Genomic DNA, 17140 nt, shown 5'->3' on the forward strand with positions numbered 1-17140 from the left:
TTTCCATCCCTATTATCATTTATCATATGTACATTCAGTCATTCAGTGATAATTAGCGTAATTAATTAGCAAAAGCAAAAAGCAAAACAATAAAGATTAAAGAACATCACACATTTTCACATTTCGTTAAAACGTCGCCTACACGCGGCGCTGACGTCACACAGACTCGATGCACTCTCCAATCCAAATCACAGAATGGGTCTCTCCGAAATACTGCTCACTGATTGGCTACAAATTAAATTGAAAATAATCAATTGCAATAGGGTTTATGCTGCTAGCAGCAAAAACCCTAAAAACAAAAAAAACAATACGAACGGACACATTAATGAATTTTTTCATTTTTTCACTACCTTTTCGACTAAATTCATTACTTTCACTACCTGTTGGCTGTTAAATACCCTGGAATTGGTTCAAAGCTTGATCGAAAGAACATGAAAAAAATCAGGGCAATCAAAACGAAACGAAACGAAACGAAACGAATTAAAAATTGAACAAAACGCAACGAAATACACATAACGAAACGTATCATTTTTGAAAATGTTTCGGATTCTTCAATTTTTACCTTTTCATATCAAGTTTCCTCCTAAATTTCCGCCAAATATTGTTGCATCACATTCTTCATGAATTTTTTTCAGCTGCGTTTGTAATTGAAAAAATGAAAATTTCTAGAATTTGATTTGATTATATCGAGAGTAGAGAAGGTAGAGAGAAGGTATAGCCTTCTAACTAATAAAAAAAATGTCCACTTTACTCACTTTTTTGTCTTTTTTGGCTGGGACGAAACAAAACGAAACGAAACGAAACATAACGAAACAAAATAGCTTTTAATGGAACGTAACGAAACGGGTGATCGAAACAGCTAAGCTCAGAAAATGAAACGATAAGGAACGAAACGTTACAGCCCTAGAAAAAAATACACCAGCTTAAATTTCAGGTGATGAGGTTCCTTTCTAAAATTGATGGGAAATTTCAAAAATGAAATTTGGGGCGAAGGTGAAAAAAATAAAATGTCATTCAGCTACTTCAACTCTGAAAAACTGAGATCTGCGAGTATTTATACTACTTCCGACCCCTCTCCCTCCCCTCTCACCACAATTGATCAAGTGCAGTTTCAAATCGTTTCGAAAATCTCCAGCAAATTTTTGAAAATCACGATTTCCACAAAATTTTACAAAATTGAGCGAAAAGTTGAACTCCGCGTGACCACCCAAATCAATTAAATGCAGTTTCGAGTCATCTTAGAGCCTTCGCCCCACTTCGCAAAATTCCAGTCCACCAAAAATGTTTCAAAATCCTTTCGAATTAATTATATCACGAGCGAAGGCGAAGAATGCATATTGAGGAGCTATGTAGTACTTGATCGAATATCCCTCATTTTTTTTCAAAATTCGTTCCCGCCATTTGGACGTAAAAATACAGAAGTATGAAAAAAGCACATGGAGCTCCAAATTTTGCAGAAGGTAGAAATTGGAAAATAGTAAGTTTAGTTTGAAGAAATGTTGGTCCGTGGTCGACAGTTCCTGATCAAATGTCGCAACAATTTGAAGGGTTTTTCAAAGGGACGTTTCAAATACCCAGTTTCGACTTTTCGAGTTCCGCGTCCAGTCTCCAAGTCCTGATAGCGAGTAATTTCTGTTCATCTTTTCTACAGTGCGCTTTCATTCGACCTTCGAAACTTGCTCTACTGGCCCATAACCTCACCACGCTGTCTGCGAAACCGAATAAGGCACCGCCGCTGTACGAAGTACGTTTAATACGTAAAAGTTACCTTTTTATCGATCGCTGTGCCATGCCATGCCGTCTCAGGTACCCAGCTATCCTTTACTTACAGAAACCATAAAGATCTTCGCATCGTCGTCGTTGTCATAAAATCGCATACGCAAAAATATGAACAATTCGAAAATAAAAATCAGCAATAGAGCTCTCGAAAATGTGCTATACTAATTTTACCCAGAAAATGTAATTACTTCGCGGGAAAACGAGAACGAAATTTACACTCGATGCACGTAGATTATTTTCTTGATCATAAGAAGCGATTGTGCAATCACGGCACGGAGGGAATTTTTCGATAATGCCACTCAACTGTTGCAAATCGTATTGAAAAGAAGTACAGAAAACCTCACAAGTAGGTACCCAAAGTCAAATACATAGACATCAATGTACATACATATTTCAGTGCACACTAAATCATTCCTCTTCACTTCCCTATCGATCTGTTCGTTCTCTCTTTACGTCGCCGAAGCAAAGATTACGCTACACAGAGTTTTAAGAAACGCCTCGATAAAAATAACACAACATCGATACTACATATTTGAAAATTACGCCGATAACGAGCTTATTAATTGCACAATTAATCGAAAACATCGAGCACGAAATCGCAAAAGAAGAGAGGCAGATATACAGGCAGACATAGAATCGAGAAATATGTACTTGATCGTTCCCCACTCGTATTATGTGGCTGCAACTGTGAAATTTTTTTTCGATAAATAATAAGCAAGTGTTTCAAAAACGATCGAGCGTCTTTTTATGTCACTAATACCATTAGTACACATACGTAAACCGATTTTCTTCCATTCTTCATCGCCCAAGAGGCTATAAAACTTCGACACGACCAACCATAATACACAAGTAAGTCGATAATGCAACGAAATACACGTGGAAAAAAAAACAGGATAACTATACGGAGTCAGTATGCTCAAAATATCACCTCGAGGCAATTACAGTAAAAACGCCACAAAGCCACCGCCATCTAACTCCTGCATCCTTTGGGCTTTGACCCAGCACAATTCATCGTCATCGGCACAATAATTGCAGTAATATAGCCGCTTTGGTATACTGCCTGGTGTAAGTACATAGAAATAACTCTATAAATTGTCACGACCAAGTTTCGTGATCGCGTTTTAGATTACATGCCGAAAGAGAGAGGAAAAAAACACACAGACCGATCGAAACAAGGAAGGGTAAAAGCGCGCGAATAATATCTCCGGATTAGATAAGAACCTACGGAAATATCAGGTAGATATACTTTCTTCCTTTCATTTCTTTTTAGCAATTTTTTTCTAATCGTTTCCTCTCACTATGACCACTAATATAATCATCGATTCAAAATACATACATTATGGATAGCAGAATGCATCCCAGCCAGGTGACCTGTCTGTCGAGTCCAAAGGTAACTACAATAAATCTTTCGGGAAATTTAAAACTGTCTACTCGTGTATCAGCTAATTCTAGAGGGGATGGGGAGGCAGTTTTGACATGCATACTCTAAATAATCAAAAATTGTACAAATAATTCAATTTTTTGGAAGAGAATAGGCAGAAGGGGAGAGTGATATTTTCGGCAATGTTGGTAGAACTGCAAAACTTGTTGGGAATGAATTTTGAAAAAAAAAACAAGATTCTTGACAATTTTGGAAAAAAAAGTAAGACTTGACCATTCGGTAATTTTGACAAATAAAAAGTCTCCCCAGGCAACAGCAACATCTTTCGGCGATTCTGAGTGGTAATTTTGACAACAGAAAGACTTCTTAACAATTTCGGCAAAAAAAAAAAGATTTTCGGTAGGAAAATTCACCAATGTTTCATTGAAGTGAAGAAATGACAAACACCGAGACTGAGTATAATACTGGCATCAAACTTGCATCAGATTCGTCATCAAAAAATCAGAAATCAAAAATCAACGTTCTCGACTGTTTTTGAACTTTAATATCAATTACCAAAGAATCTGTTCACAATTTTCAATTTTTGTCCCATATAGGATTCTTAGTTACAGTTTTGAAAAATGTTTTTCTCGGATTTCTCCACCCCTCGATATATTTTTTCGGTCCAAAAAGTGGGGGAAATGACCTCGCAACATTAAAAAAGGAAATTTTGGTAAAACTAACTTACACAATTATTAACTACACAAAAAACTTCTCAATCAACTAATTTTATTTTTCTTCGTTCTTAAAATTACGAAATTCTACACAATCTAATCTGATTACGAAGTACGTACGTATTAATGTCTAAACATCAACACCATATTCATCGTTAGACCTTATTAGAAGTGCACAAAATACCGTTATAAACTAATATCCATAAGTTATGATTATCATTACCTCACTAAATCTCCAGCAAGCACTCAGTGAACAAAAGCCAAAATACCTTATCCAATGGTTATAAGTAGTTCCCATCAGTTTCGCACCTCTTCAATTCATCTCACAAGACAATTCGATTTTCATCAAAAATATACATTACACTTCTACGCATCACAATCACTTACATCAACTAGCATGTTTGTATTTTCAATTCGGATACAAAAATCATTCCATATTTGATCGTTTTTTTCATACTTATGTTACATGTGTCGAGAGTTGAGACTTATTACAACATACCCAAGCCAAAATCCCCACCACTTCAATCTTTATCGTTATTACTTATTGCGGTTGCTGTTGCTACCACCACTGCTGGTGTCAAAGCAGCCGTTCATAACGATACAATTTCATTTCCTCTTCCATCCTTCACATCTTCTGGACACCAGAGCATCCGCAATCTCACAATTACAACACTACATACGTACATCTGAAAATTTTACATAATCATATCCACATACAGAACACTAGTCCTTTCTTGCGACTAGAATACTATCTAATCCACCAATGTAGAATTTGATAATACATCCATCCACACGTTGAGCATATTCACACCCCGTATACCAAATTATGGGTGGGTGGCACACCCTCCATCTCTATCACAGACTGTCGCCATACGTTCGACTCTACACAACATAGCAACAGAAAACCCGCGTTTCGCAGAACAACCACGTGCACAACCTATCACCCGCTGGTCTGTTACTGTTATGTTTGTTTGTCTGTTATTTCGATTACCCAATACTCCACAGTCTTCACATATATGTACATTATTTTCCTACACCAACGCCTTATTCTTATCAATAAACGATATATGTACACACACATTTCTTCTGGAGCTATTTTCGTAACATGTGATAAGATTATTCGAACAAAGAACACAAAAACGAAAAAAAATCAAATAAAAATATGGCGTCGAGTTTTTATCTTCCAACACGCCATTTTACAGGATTTGATAGTTGTAGATTTCAACACAGTTCATTGTAATGTAACTGTACAAGGCTAACCAAATGTTTCAATATATATGTAGAGGAGCTTAATTCAGAAAATATTCCACAACTTGGTTTTAAAACAAATGAAGGGGACAGAATGAACTTAAAAATCTTTGGCTACGTCACGACAAAGGCTTACACGAGTATTCGTAACTTCCTCACTGAGGAGCTGCAATCTATAGAGGGATTATGAAATTCGTCAAGTTGATCATGCCTCGTGTCCAATTGAAAAAAAAAATCACAGAACAATGTCGGTGGACGTCTCCTATCACAAATAAGAATGATTTTCTAATAAAATTGTCACCCTTAGCTCGTTGGATCATCCCCACTTTTTGATTTAAATTGAACTCAAAAATTCTGACAATTTAAGCAAAATGAATGAAATGATTAAGCATTTGATTTTGAAAGATCATGATCTCAGATTTGGATTTCTTAGCATCACATCACAAAAATTTCTCAACTTTGGCGAACCACAATTCTACTCAAATTTGCACTCTTTCGCCACTCTTTCCTCAAAATTAGCCCCTCATGTAAGTAATCTCGCCCTCGGGTTGCTTCTATGAATGAAGTAATCAATTTATCACTGTTTGCAAGCAATTATTCCATTCGGCTGTAGTGGTTTCAATTACTCGCCAAAACTTTCAAAAATTTTATCTCTTGGTTTAAATTTAAGCAATCTTCAACTCTTTTATCATCATTTGAAAACATAAATCGAACTCTATACTTTGTAGATCACCAACACTTTCAGGCATCATTACACCAAGATATTTTTGAATACTGAAGTATCTGTCGGCATTTTTCATTTCTCAATCCCCCCTAACCCAATCGAATTGGCTCTGCTTTTGCACAAATTCTCATTCGTTTGTTCACTAGCTCACTCTCGAGTTAGACAAACACAAAACTACGCCAAAGTGCCCTCTCTGTGTACCCTTTCACCTGCTTCGCCATATACCCGTGCACCATACACACTCTTCCATTTATACTTACAAAAAAAAAAAAAAAATGCTCAGAAAGGAAAAAAAGTAATAAAAAAGGCGAACCTGCTCGAACAAGGCAAATGAAAAGAGATCGAGCGAGAGAGACAGAGAAAGAAGAAAGAAAAGCGCGCATTTAAAATACACCAAAATACGCCAGCCAGTATAGTAAAGTACGTCTCAAAATCTAGAAAATATTTCCCAAGTATCGCGTGTACGCTTTTTCCTGCTGCTCGTACTGCCTGAGAATCCTTTGGCCGGCACCTCTCACCCCATCTATCATTGCTTTTTGCGTCTATCTTTGTCGGCTATATGTACCATTCATTTCGCGCCGCTCTCTTTCGTTCACTCGCCTTTTTTGGTATTCCGCTTCACGTATCCCACCATCCACTTAGCAGCCACTCCGCCTCCATCCTCGCATCCTATCCTCTTTTTCGGCTTTTCATCTCATCCCTTCCTGTTTTCCCGATAGCGTCGCTTTTCGCACGTACAGCAACAGCCACTACTGCCACAGCGTCGCAGCAGCGGTGGCCGCCACGACGACAGCGGCGTAGCTTTATGGTGTATACATATAATACAATGCACGACGACGACGATGATGAAAATACGACAAAAACACGCATCTACAAAATGACGACGACGACGACGACGACGACAGCGGTGCGAGAAAGTCGCCTTTCGTATATATCTCGTCGTTCATCATCATCCCTCTGCCTGCCTTGCCGCCTTTCGCATTGCTTCTGTATGTATACTTAACCCATCTCATCTCGCACAGCCAATCCTCCCAATCTATGTGTTCTTTCTCGCTTTCTGTCTTCTACTATTACGGTTTATATGTTTGCCCTCCACCCTTCCTCTCTTGTAAAAGTCAAACCTCCATCCCATTTCATTCCAGCAGCTTCGAAGCGTAAAACCATTCGTTATTCAACCCAACCCAGCTAAAGCACGACAAAGTTGCTAAAAATGAACAAAATCTGCCACTGTAGGTTACACAAATGCTTCTCGGGTCTTGAAAAGGCTCAAATTACTGGAGGGTAGAAGATCTGATGAAGTGATGATTTTGACCTTTCATTTTAAGTTTAATCTGTGTCTTGGCCAAAATGTTGCTATGGATGACTGGATACAATCATCTTCATTTTTCGTTAATTTGGGACAAAAATCATGCTCAGCTGTTTAGATCAATGACCACAGTTGGTTTGAATCTTTCACCTACTACATAGATCTGATTTTGAGACCTTCCCGATGCTGACTACTGTGCGGTATGCAAATTCTATGAGCCTTTCAAAGCATCATTGGCGCCGTTTAGAGTTTGTACGCCTCTGCAAAGTATACCTGAATCTTTGGAACACTGTTCAGAGGCCTCATTGGTTTCTGAACTGGAGAACTTAATCGACAGAGAGGGCATTGACCTCGAATCTCGTGTCTTTTTGAACCTGACGAAAAAGATTGGAGTTCAATGACTGCATTTTGAAGGAAAATTGAACCATACCTTCCTCTTATATGTCCCTGGCTACATTGAAAAAGAAACATGAAGAACGTCAGACCTGCAGACCTAATATTCGCTCAAGCAGAAAGTCGAATTCTGCTAACCTATCACCTCAATTACATGATTAGTACCTATAACACTGTCTAAAAATATTCTAAAGGCAGTCTTCAGACTGATCTCTTTGAAGGATCGTGTCAACAATGGAAGTACAGAAAGCCAGAAGTATCAAATTGTTACCCAAAATTGCTGAAAGTTCGAGGAAAATGAATCTGCACATTTTCGAACAAAGTTAGGATGGTTTACGCACTTTCAAGACATTTATACAGCCGTACATTGCAACAAACCACGAATCTTATTCCTCACCCTCAAAACTAACTCGGTGAAAACAAGAATACCAAAAAAATTACTGCAAACACCATTATATACAGCGAGAACGAAAGCAAGAAAAGTGAGCCAAAGACGAAGCGGGGAATACCCGGACTCGCCGCACTACCGCTGCTGCTTTGCTACAGCTACTTTCATCCAAGGCGAGCCGACCGCCACCCTGGTAACCTCTGTTGATGATGCGGCGGCTACCACTACTCTCTTGGTACAGTCGCCTTTGCGGCTGTCATCTCTGTCTCTCTTTTTCGCGCACTATCCGCGCTATCGGCTCGTTTTCTTACGTGCACAGAGTACATACACTTCGCCAGTTCTGTCTCTTTCGCACCATGTCTCGTTCTTCGCAGTTTAAATGTACGACGAGTACGTGTGTGCGTGGCAAATTCGACGAACCCTTTCGAACCCCAACTTCTCTCATCCTTCCCGCCTTTACCAGTCGCGTATACGGCTACGACGACGACGACGATGGTGCTCCTTTGAGAACTCTACTCCTTTCTTTCTATCTGTCTCTCTCTTCTCTACCTAAACACGTACTGCTCTCCATCGTCATCCTTCTTTCTTTTCTTCGCCGCCTGTCTTCCTTTGCTGTATTTCTCTCTTTCACGCTGTCTTCTCTCGTCCCATTATACAGCCTGTTTTCTCGCGCAAGGACGACGACAGGGAGCGGGGTACTGCGCCGATAAAACACTCTTTTCTACTCCGCCAGCCTTTTTTTTTTTTTTTTTTTTTTTTAGTTATATGTACTTCAGTATCGAAAACGAAAAAAGGGAAAAAACCTGAAAAAAATCCGCTGCCACGCATATACTTAACACGCTGCCAAACCGCGCATCTCCACCAATTCTGCTGCTGCTGTTGAAATGTTGATGCTAACTCGATACTACCATGTTTCACTTGTTTTGTCCTATATACATTGAATGGAATGCGTAGGTGGTATGTAGTACGTATAAATACTATGTAAGTATACCAAGTTTTAATATTCTCAAAGTTTTGCAGCATCTTGAAAAGTAACAACCAAAGTATACCAAAGTCAAAGAGTGGTTTTCGGATTTCATAGCGAGACAAGAGGGCAGAGAGGTTTCGACGATATTTTTCCAGCTACTGTTCCATGTATTTTCTAAAGTGATGATATGAAACTGATAGACAAGCAAAGCTACTCGACTGATTCCATTGGAACTTCAAATTTGAAATCTTCAATACCACCTCAGTACACCTGTCTTTATCAATTAAGATAATTCTGTATTGTTTCTCAAAAGAAGGGATTCAAAAAACAGCCTTTCTTGATGACTGAGTATGCGATTTTCAACATTTGGAAGGTCCCATTGATAAAATGGACTTTTGAAGCCATACTATTCAATGGAACATCATAGAGTAGCGCAACTACAAACCAGCATTGACAATCTGGATATAAATTGATGAACTATGAAGGGGAACATTTCTACTGAATGGAAGGGAAAGGAAGGGAAGGGAAGGGAAGAGAAGGGAAGAAATTAGAACAATAAAGTCGACGCATTATCAATTAATTCCGTCAAATTCACAAACTCCATAAGACTTCAGTCACTTGATCATTATAATCAGCTCAATCCATATTTTGAAATACTTCATCAACTTTAAATGAGGTTTTAAGCAATTTCCCGCCAATTTTACTTCAATTCCTTCAATTTTTGGAAATTTTCAGTCATTTTCATAACCATTTCACAGTCTTTATGATGCTTCATGCAATTGTTGTCAAACTTCATTTCATTATCTGAGCCATTTTCCATCTGATAGGAAAAAATTTACATTTTAAGATGGAATTATATCTTGGTGATCATCATTGTGCTGATAATTTTGATCAATTTTATTGTAATATCTCATAATTTGAAATTATGCTAAAATTCTGAAATATCTCATCAAATGATGGTCATTTTCAATTGTTTTTATATTTAAATTAAACAAGTTCTAAAGTTTCTTTAAGCAATTTTTGCAACATGTGTTAACGTTTCATACAGATTTTTTTGGTGATATTTAGCAATTATCATGAAAATTTTACAGGTTTTCCCCCCAAAGAAAATGCCTAGTTTCGTCCCTGAATATTTTACTCGAATCTCCGACATTTCATTAAATTTCGGACATTTCCAACTATTTTTATAACAATTCAACAAATTTTCCTACAATTTTCGCAAAATTTTGCTCATTTGTTTCATCAATTTAGGATAATTTTCAGCAACTGAGAAGTTAGTTCAACAAATTTCATATTACTTACATATTTTATACAATTACATATTACAAATTCTTATGAAATTGAAAGAATCTTTGTTTACAATTGATATCGAAACAGTGGCGAAGCCAAGGGGGCGAAGGGGGCCATTGCCCCCCTTGCGAGCGGAAATTTGAAAGAAAACATGCAAAAATGGACGTTTTTTTTGTTATTTGGACCCATTTTTTCTAATAATTTTCGCTCTCGCTTCGCTCGAGCAATAATTTTGCCTTCGTTTTCATAAAAATCACCACATATTGCGATAGGTTTCCAGAAAATTACCTCTCATTTCGACTTTTCATGCCTAAAAATCTGGTTTTGCCCCCTCCTTGAGAAAATCCTGGCTACGCCACTATATCAAAAGATCAATTTTCAACTAAGCATAACTTCAGAAACGTTTTCTCTTCACTCTCCACTCCACCATCAACCCCAATGCTTTTACTTTTCAATTCATTATAATGAACTCTATCCAGTCAAACCCTTTCCTCACACCAGTCTATTTCCTTTTCTCATCTTGCTAAAAAATACCTCCCAAGGTGAAAACCCCATCATCTCATCGTTCAAAAAAAAAATAATCAGATGACTGCTTCACCCTGTATCCCATCTCATGTCATGTCACGTCGCGTTACATCGACGGCGGGCGTCTTGTTCGACACCCGACGTCGCCACAAAAACTTGTATAGCAATTCAGGGGTTGAAACCCTCTGTAAGTACTACCCTTTATCCTACTAATATACTTCGCATTTAGGCTGTTTCGTTTCAACGACCCTCTTCTTCGGCCACCACCACGACGACGACGACGACGTCTAAAGCTCCATCGCGTCGGTACGTAAAACTAGGCTAAGATTTCACGACAACAACAACGACAACGCTATCTCTTCAGTAACAATTTTCCTGCATCCATTCGGAAGAAAATTTGTAGTCAAATGCTCAACGACGTTTTCGCATTCCAAAACCAACTTTGAATTGAACTTGTACTAGCTGTGAGAGAGAGTAAAAAAATCGTATTTTTTCTCGTAGCTCTTTTTTCTTCCAAGTCCACACTGAAGTATTTGGGATTGGGTAGGAGGAAAGAAAAGGGGCAATGGTTAGAGAGAAATATCACCACTGAGACTTACACCATACTGTACACAGACATATACTACATACCGATGTTCTCGTAGAGTGGATGTCTACAGTACATACGAGTAGTGCACCCTTTACCACCACGTTACAGCACACATCTCACTACACTCAATTGTCGGATACCTTAACACATTGGCTCATTCTGTATTCTCGCTCGAACGGATTCTTTCATTTTCTTTCTTTTTCTTTCTTTTGCAAAAGTAGGCAAGTACCAGATACGATTGCTAGTTTCTCTCTTTCTCTCTTATTCTCAAGTTTCCATCATTCTGTCGCACAATAGCAGATAGGTAAGGTACCCACATTTCACATGTCTTTTTCTTATACCAACCAACCCTTACATAATGTATATACGACATATACTACGTACAAAAAGAGACCATTTCACACACTCGAACATCGACTACGGGAGTGTAGAGTGTGAGAAAGCGACAGAGATGCGGAGATGGAGAAACAGAGAAAATAAACTGAAATTAATCCGACGAGGTCCGATCGATAAACGTGGGCTCATAGTCATACACACATATACATATAAAACGTAGTAGTACATGGATACGTAAAACCATCATTTTATATACACAAACACACACAAACGTACCCAGCAACACTGAAAACCCAAAGCCGAACACAGCACAGAGAAGAAGATATACACGTAGGCCGCCGCGGCCGCGCCGCAATCGAGCTTCACCATTTCGCGCCGTCCGTCCGTCCGTCCGCTCTCACTCCATCCTTTTCGCTCCGCTATCTTCCATTTCTTTTCCTGTGCTGTGTGTGCTGTGCTTTGCTGTATATACATATAGTTGGTAACATCGTCCTCCTCCTCATCGTTGTTGTTGTCGTCGTCGTCGTCGTCGTTGTTGTTGCTGTAGCTGTAGCTGCGTTGCCGTTACCTCATACTCCACTTTTTTTAATGCGTACACGTACCCCCTTCCCCTTTTTGTACCCAAGCCCTTCGGCCCCCGAACGTCGACCGTTGTTCATAGTTTCGCCTCTACTTCACCCTTCATCTATCTCGTTGTTGCCGAATCCATAAAGTAATGTAAAGCCATTATTTATATAAACGGACGTGAATTCTTCTTCTTCGCTACGAATATAACAACGAAAACGTGTATACTGCAATGTGTATGGTATGGTGATGGTGTACCTACGCGATGCACATTCATGGATGTAGGTACCTTCAGTTTCAACTAAGTATAGCATACCCATAGGTTTATAGGTGTATGGTGTACCAATGTAAACTGCAATCATACGCATGTGAAAAGTGAGCATAAACACCTCACAAGTATAGAGCCCATCTTCAGCATCAGTGGTTACTGCACCATAACAATGTGTGGAAAAGCTCGAGCCTCATATGATCACAATTCCCCCCCCCCCCCCCCCCCAGTCAATAGACAAGGAAATAATCAGTCATCCAAGTTCTGTTTGAAAGCTGAATGAAAAATTGTTCAGAAGAGATGTGAAGATGGCAAATCATGATGTTGAAACATTCACCCCTCATACAATTCCATCAACCCCTATCATATCATGCTTGGAAAAGTAGATATTAATTTGGTAAGCAATCTTTTATGACCTACAGTGTAAAGCGGCACCATCCGAAGTCCCTTTCAGTCAAAAAGCCATGAAAAATAATTGCGACAGTTGAAATGTCATTGCTATAGATGTCTCCTACCATTCCACAAACAAGGCCACCTCTCACAGCCTGTGAGTCACAGGAGTTCAATCATCATCATTATCCTACACAAGATATAACTCCATGTCAGTATCACTCAGAAGATCCTTCCCTCAATCTCAAACTGTCTTCACATTTCACAAAACTTATATGTGCGTTTTCATGGGCCAATAACCTCAAACATTTTGTATCCTCTCACATCAAAGGGGTCAATAACCCAAATCATTTGTATCATCTCTAGGTTATGGATCACAAATGTCATTAATTTTACATTTTCCACCTCACAAAAGGCTCATTACACAATTAATATGGCATAGCATTGCAAAATTGTGAAAACGCAACGATATTCACTTCACTTTTCTTAGGTAAAAAAAAAATGGATGCACAAAAATTTTTTCCTATCTAGGGGTGAAAAGTACTACTTTTCACCCTCGTTCAGGAAAAATTACTTCACTAAACTCGGAGAAAAAGTGATTTTGAACTCGTGTGAGTTGTTCCCCTCACTTCGTTCGGGTCACAAACCTCACCCTCGTCAAAAATCACTTTTTCGGCCCTCGTTGTGTAATATACTATTCAAAAAAATTTTTCCTCAAGTGTTTTTTTTTCATTTTGAAAATCCTTTCAAAGTTTTGTATGAATTTCATAAATTTTGTACATTTTCAATAATTTTTCGTACTTTTTTTAGGCCATTTTCCAATTTTATACTACCCTCCCCCTAAATTAGTAGTTTTTTCAGGCAGTAGACAGCTAGACACCCTGCATTGAGGCAAATATTCTCAGGGTTCTCTACAACAGCAATTTCTGAATTTTTTCTACTAAGTACACAGCCATCTCTGTTCTCATCTTTTTTTAACCAAAAACTGACCTTTGATACAAGACGATAATATCACTACTTGTCAAGAGCCTCTCCAAATCAGAGTGTCTACTAAAATCAAAAAAGCGAATTTCTCGCCTTTTTCTTGCTTCCAAAAATGAAATTTCTTACCCCTCTTCATATTTATCCATAGATAATCGTCGCAAACCCCTCTACCCCCCCCCCCCAACAAAATTTCTCAGAAATATATTCTTCAAAGCAGAGGAGTGAATTTATTTCTCAAATGAAAAAATGATAATAAAAAAACGTAATAAAAACAAACGTTGAGGCAAGTCTACTGAAGTGAATTCAATTCTATGATGATAACAGTAACAAAATAAAAAGTAAACTCGAATGCGGATCGAAGTCATGTTATTTGGGGAAGGGAGAGTAATGGAGTATGATGTCATTTTTTCAACAAAAAAATTGTTATTTTTCCGACAAAAATCAAAATTTTAACGTGCTGAAGTGACATATACAATTACAAGATCAAACCATGAAAGAGCTTAGGTATATTGTATTTGTGATTGAGAGGAGAGCAAAATCAGAATTTCAGATTGTTTTCATAAAACCTTTCACAATGAATGATCATTTTATTGAAATGAATGTAAAATTACTGCTCGAGCGAAGCGAGAGCGAAAATTCGTTCAAAAAATTGGTTTGAAAAACGAAAAAACGACCATGTTGTATGCTTTATTTTACATTTTCATCGAAGCACAAAAATATCAACATTTTTGAAAAGTTAGTCGTTCTGTTTAGAAAATGAAAAATTTGCACTTTTCAAATGGTTTGGGTACCTGGAAATCAAAAATTTCCTATTTAATTTTCGAATTCTTAAAATGTTTGAAAATATCAGCTTGAATGGCCCGAGCGAAGCGAGTGCAAAATTTTTGGAAAATTTTCAATTCGAAAAGTAGAACAACATCAATTTTAACAAAATAAAAACTTGAGATTTTGGTGGGATAACTTCAATTTTTCAGAGATTTTTGATGTGAATTCTTGGAAATTTTCTTGCTTTTCGAAGGAATTTCTATACTATTTTCTAACTTTCTTGCCACCCACGCGAATTTCTCGCCTTTTTCTAACTTTCTCGCCTTTTTCTTGCCAGTAGACACTCTGCAAATATACCCTGTTCAGACCTACACATTTTACATCACTTTGTGATGAAATTTGTTGGACAGAAAACAAGTAGGTACATACCGTACTTTTATCTTACTGTCTCATCCATTCCTTCCTGAAACACCTCTCCTCGAAGTATTCTTAAAAAAGAGAATCACTCTCCTATAAAATTCCACTTCTTTGAGATGTAACCTTATTGCTATACGAAGGTGAGATACGTCGTCAAAATTATATAAAAAGTATGTACCTATTTTTCACTTTTTTGTACCAATCATTCGTGTTTTGTAGCAAAGTAGTTGAAAACTGCAAAAAAAATGTTTGACACAGTTTCTTTTGAATTTCAATTTTCATCCATTTTGTACATTTTTTCTCATTTTTTGACAATATGATGATATTGTCGATATTAGTTTTCCATGTTGATATTTTAATATTGGATCTCATATCAACATCATTAATCAGTAAAGAAAAAATACTGATAAAATATTGACATCTTTAATAGCAAAAAAACCCTGATCATTTGATTTTATTACCTACCTAACAAAACTTGTAAATGCTTGTAAATTTTCAAATGGCAATAAACTTAAATTACACCACCTATCTCTACACATCATCCTCAAAATCAAAGACTAGATACAGCCAATCATACTTAAGCTAATCTGAATGGACAGGTTGGCTACTATGAACATTAAAAAATTACATTTCTCCATTTTCAGTGAAAATACGACAACTACCCTTGAGCAAAATGCAAAAACTCTCTTGCAATCAGAAATTAGCTGAGTGATGGCCACGATGCTTTGAAATTTGGTCTTCAACTCTGAAGCACTCTTTTTCATCAGTATTGATCGTTCAATGTCCAATAATCATATGTTCAAATTATTCTAGTAATACAAACAGGTAACAAACTCACCAATTATCACATGCTGAACATATTAGTTTATTGTCGCGTCATAGACAAAACCATAACATCGATGATATAATTTCTTGAATTTTTTTTCCAAATGATAGGTATTTTGTTTCCTAAACAGAACAAAAAACAAAATCAAGGGTTAATAAACACATAATTTTTCACCTTTTTCAAGTATTTGTAGATAAAATTCCCACAACAATATTAAAATTACCGACACCTGCGTTAGGTCAAGACAGCACCTAAACAATAAACCATAATGTAAGTGATCAAGTGCAAGTTTTCAACCCAGTAATAAATTTCCCTCCAAATCCAAGTCTCAAGTCGTAAAAAAAAAAAAACAAACACATAGAAGTGTTGAGTATGTCAACAGTTCAATTTCGCATTACTGGTTACTGATATCGTTCTCTACTACTTCCTCTTCCCCTAAGTTCTGTTTTTTTCTTTCAACAGGGGGAAAAGGGTACATAAACTTTACTGTGCATCGCGGATCCACTTCGATGAACATTGAAGCACAGCACATAAATTAAGCTGAAATATATTTGTAACGTATACATGGAGATAAATGTACCAACATTACCTATCTGTATCTACACTCTAAATAGGTAATAGGTGTGTAAGTGTATATGCATACGATATACAGAGCACAGAAAACACACCACCTATCCATCGATAAGCAAGAAAATAGCATAGTATGCACGCGGCTGCAACAGCCACCGCTGCCACTTTTACCGCTGCCGATACCGCTACAAAGAAATATTCCATAGCCGCCGCCAGCGCTGACGCTGACGTTGCCGCCGCGCCACCACCTCCGATGCGATGCTTTTTACCACCGCCGCACCGACGTCTCCGCCATTACGAGATAAATGAGTAATTACGTACGAAAATGCCATCGATTATCGGCTTTTCTCCTTCCTCTTCATGCCCGCGCTCGTCCACCGCCACAGCAGCAGCAGCAGTCGCTACCGCCGCCGCCGCATTGCTACCGTAACCCTTCTTTGCTACCTCGAGCCCCGCCGTTCCAGATCCCCTTTTTCATTAAATGGACGACACACAAAACAGAAGAGTGCTGTGTACGAAACATATTTAACCGACACTGACACCGTCGTCGTCGCCATCCTCGTCAGTAACGTCAACCAACGTCGTCGTCGAGTTTTAATTTCAATTCTATATACCACACTGCATTACTACAATATGTATGTATACCATACCTCATTTAGGGGTTGTGACTCTGATATAACACAGTGTAAGCATTTCAAATCTCTCTTACCTACCTCC

The 17140-nt window shown here is 37.9% G+C and overlaps 1 protein-coding gene across 5 annotated transcripts in view; it reads right to left on the bottom strand.

Annotated features, from left to right (window-relative positions):
• LOC135833410 (chromodomain-helicase-DNA-binding protein 7-like) overlaps positions 1-17140 on the bottom strand; it is a 116652-nt gene that overhangs the window by 77145 nt on the left and 22367 nt on the right. For all 5 annotated transcript variants that reach the window (XM_065347213.1, XM_065347214.1, XM_065347210.1 and 2 more), the window contains exon 2: positions 15866-15975. The gene's annotated coding sequence lies outside the window, so the exon portion shown is untranslated. The remainder of the gene's footprint in view (positions 1-15865; positions 15976-17140) is intronic.

The sequence above is a fragment of the Planococcus citri genome, chromosome 1, assembly GCF_950023065.1.
Source record: "Planococcus citri chromosome 1, ihPlaCitr1.1, whole genome shotgun sequence".
Taxonomy (NCBI): domain Eukaryota; kingdom Metazoa; phylum Arthropoda; class Insecta; order Hemiptera; family Pseudococcidae; genus Planococcus; species Planococcus citri.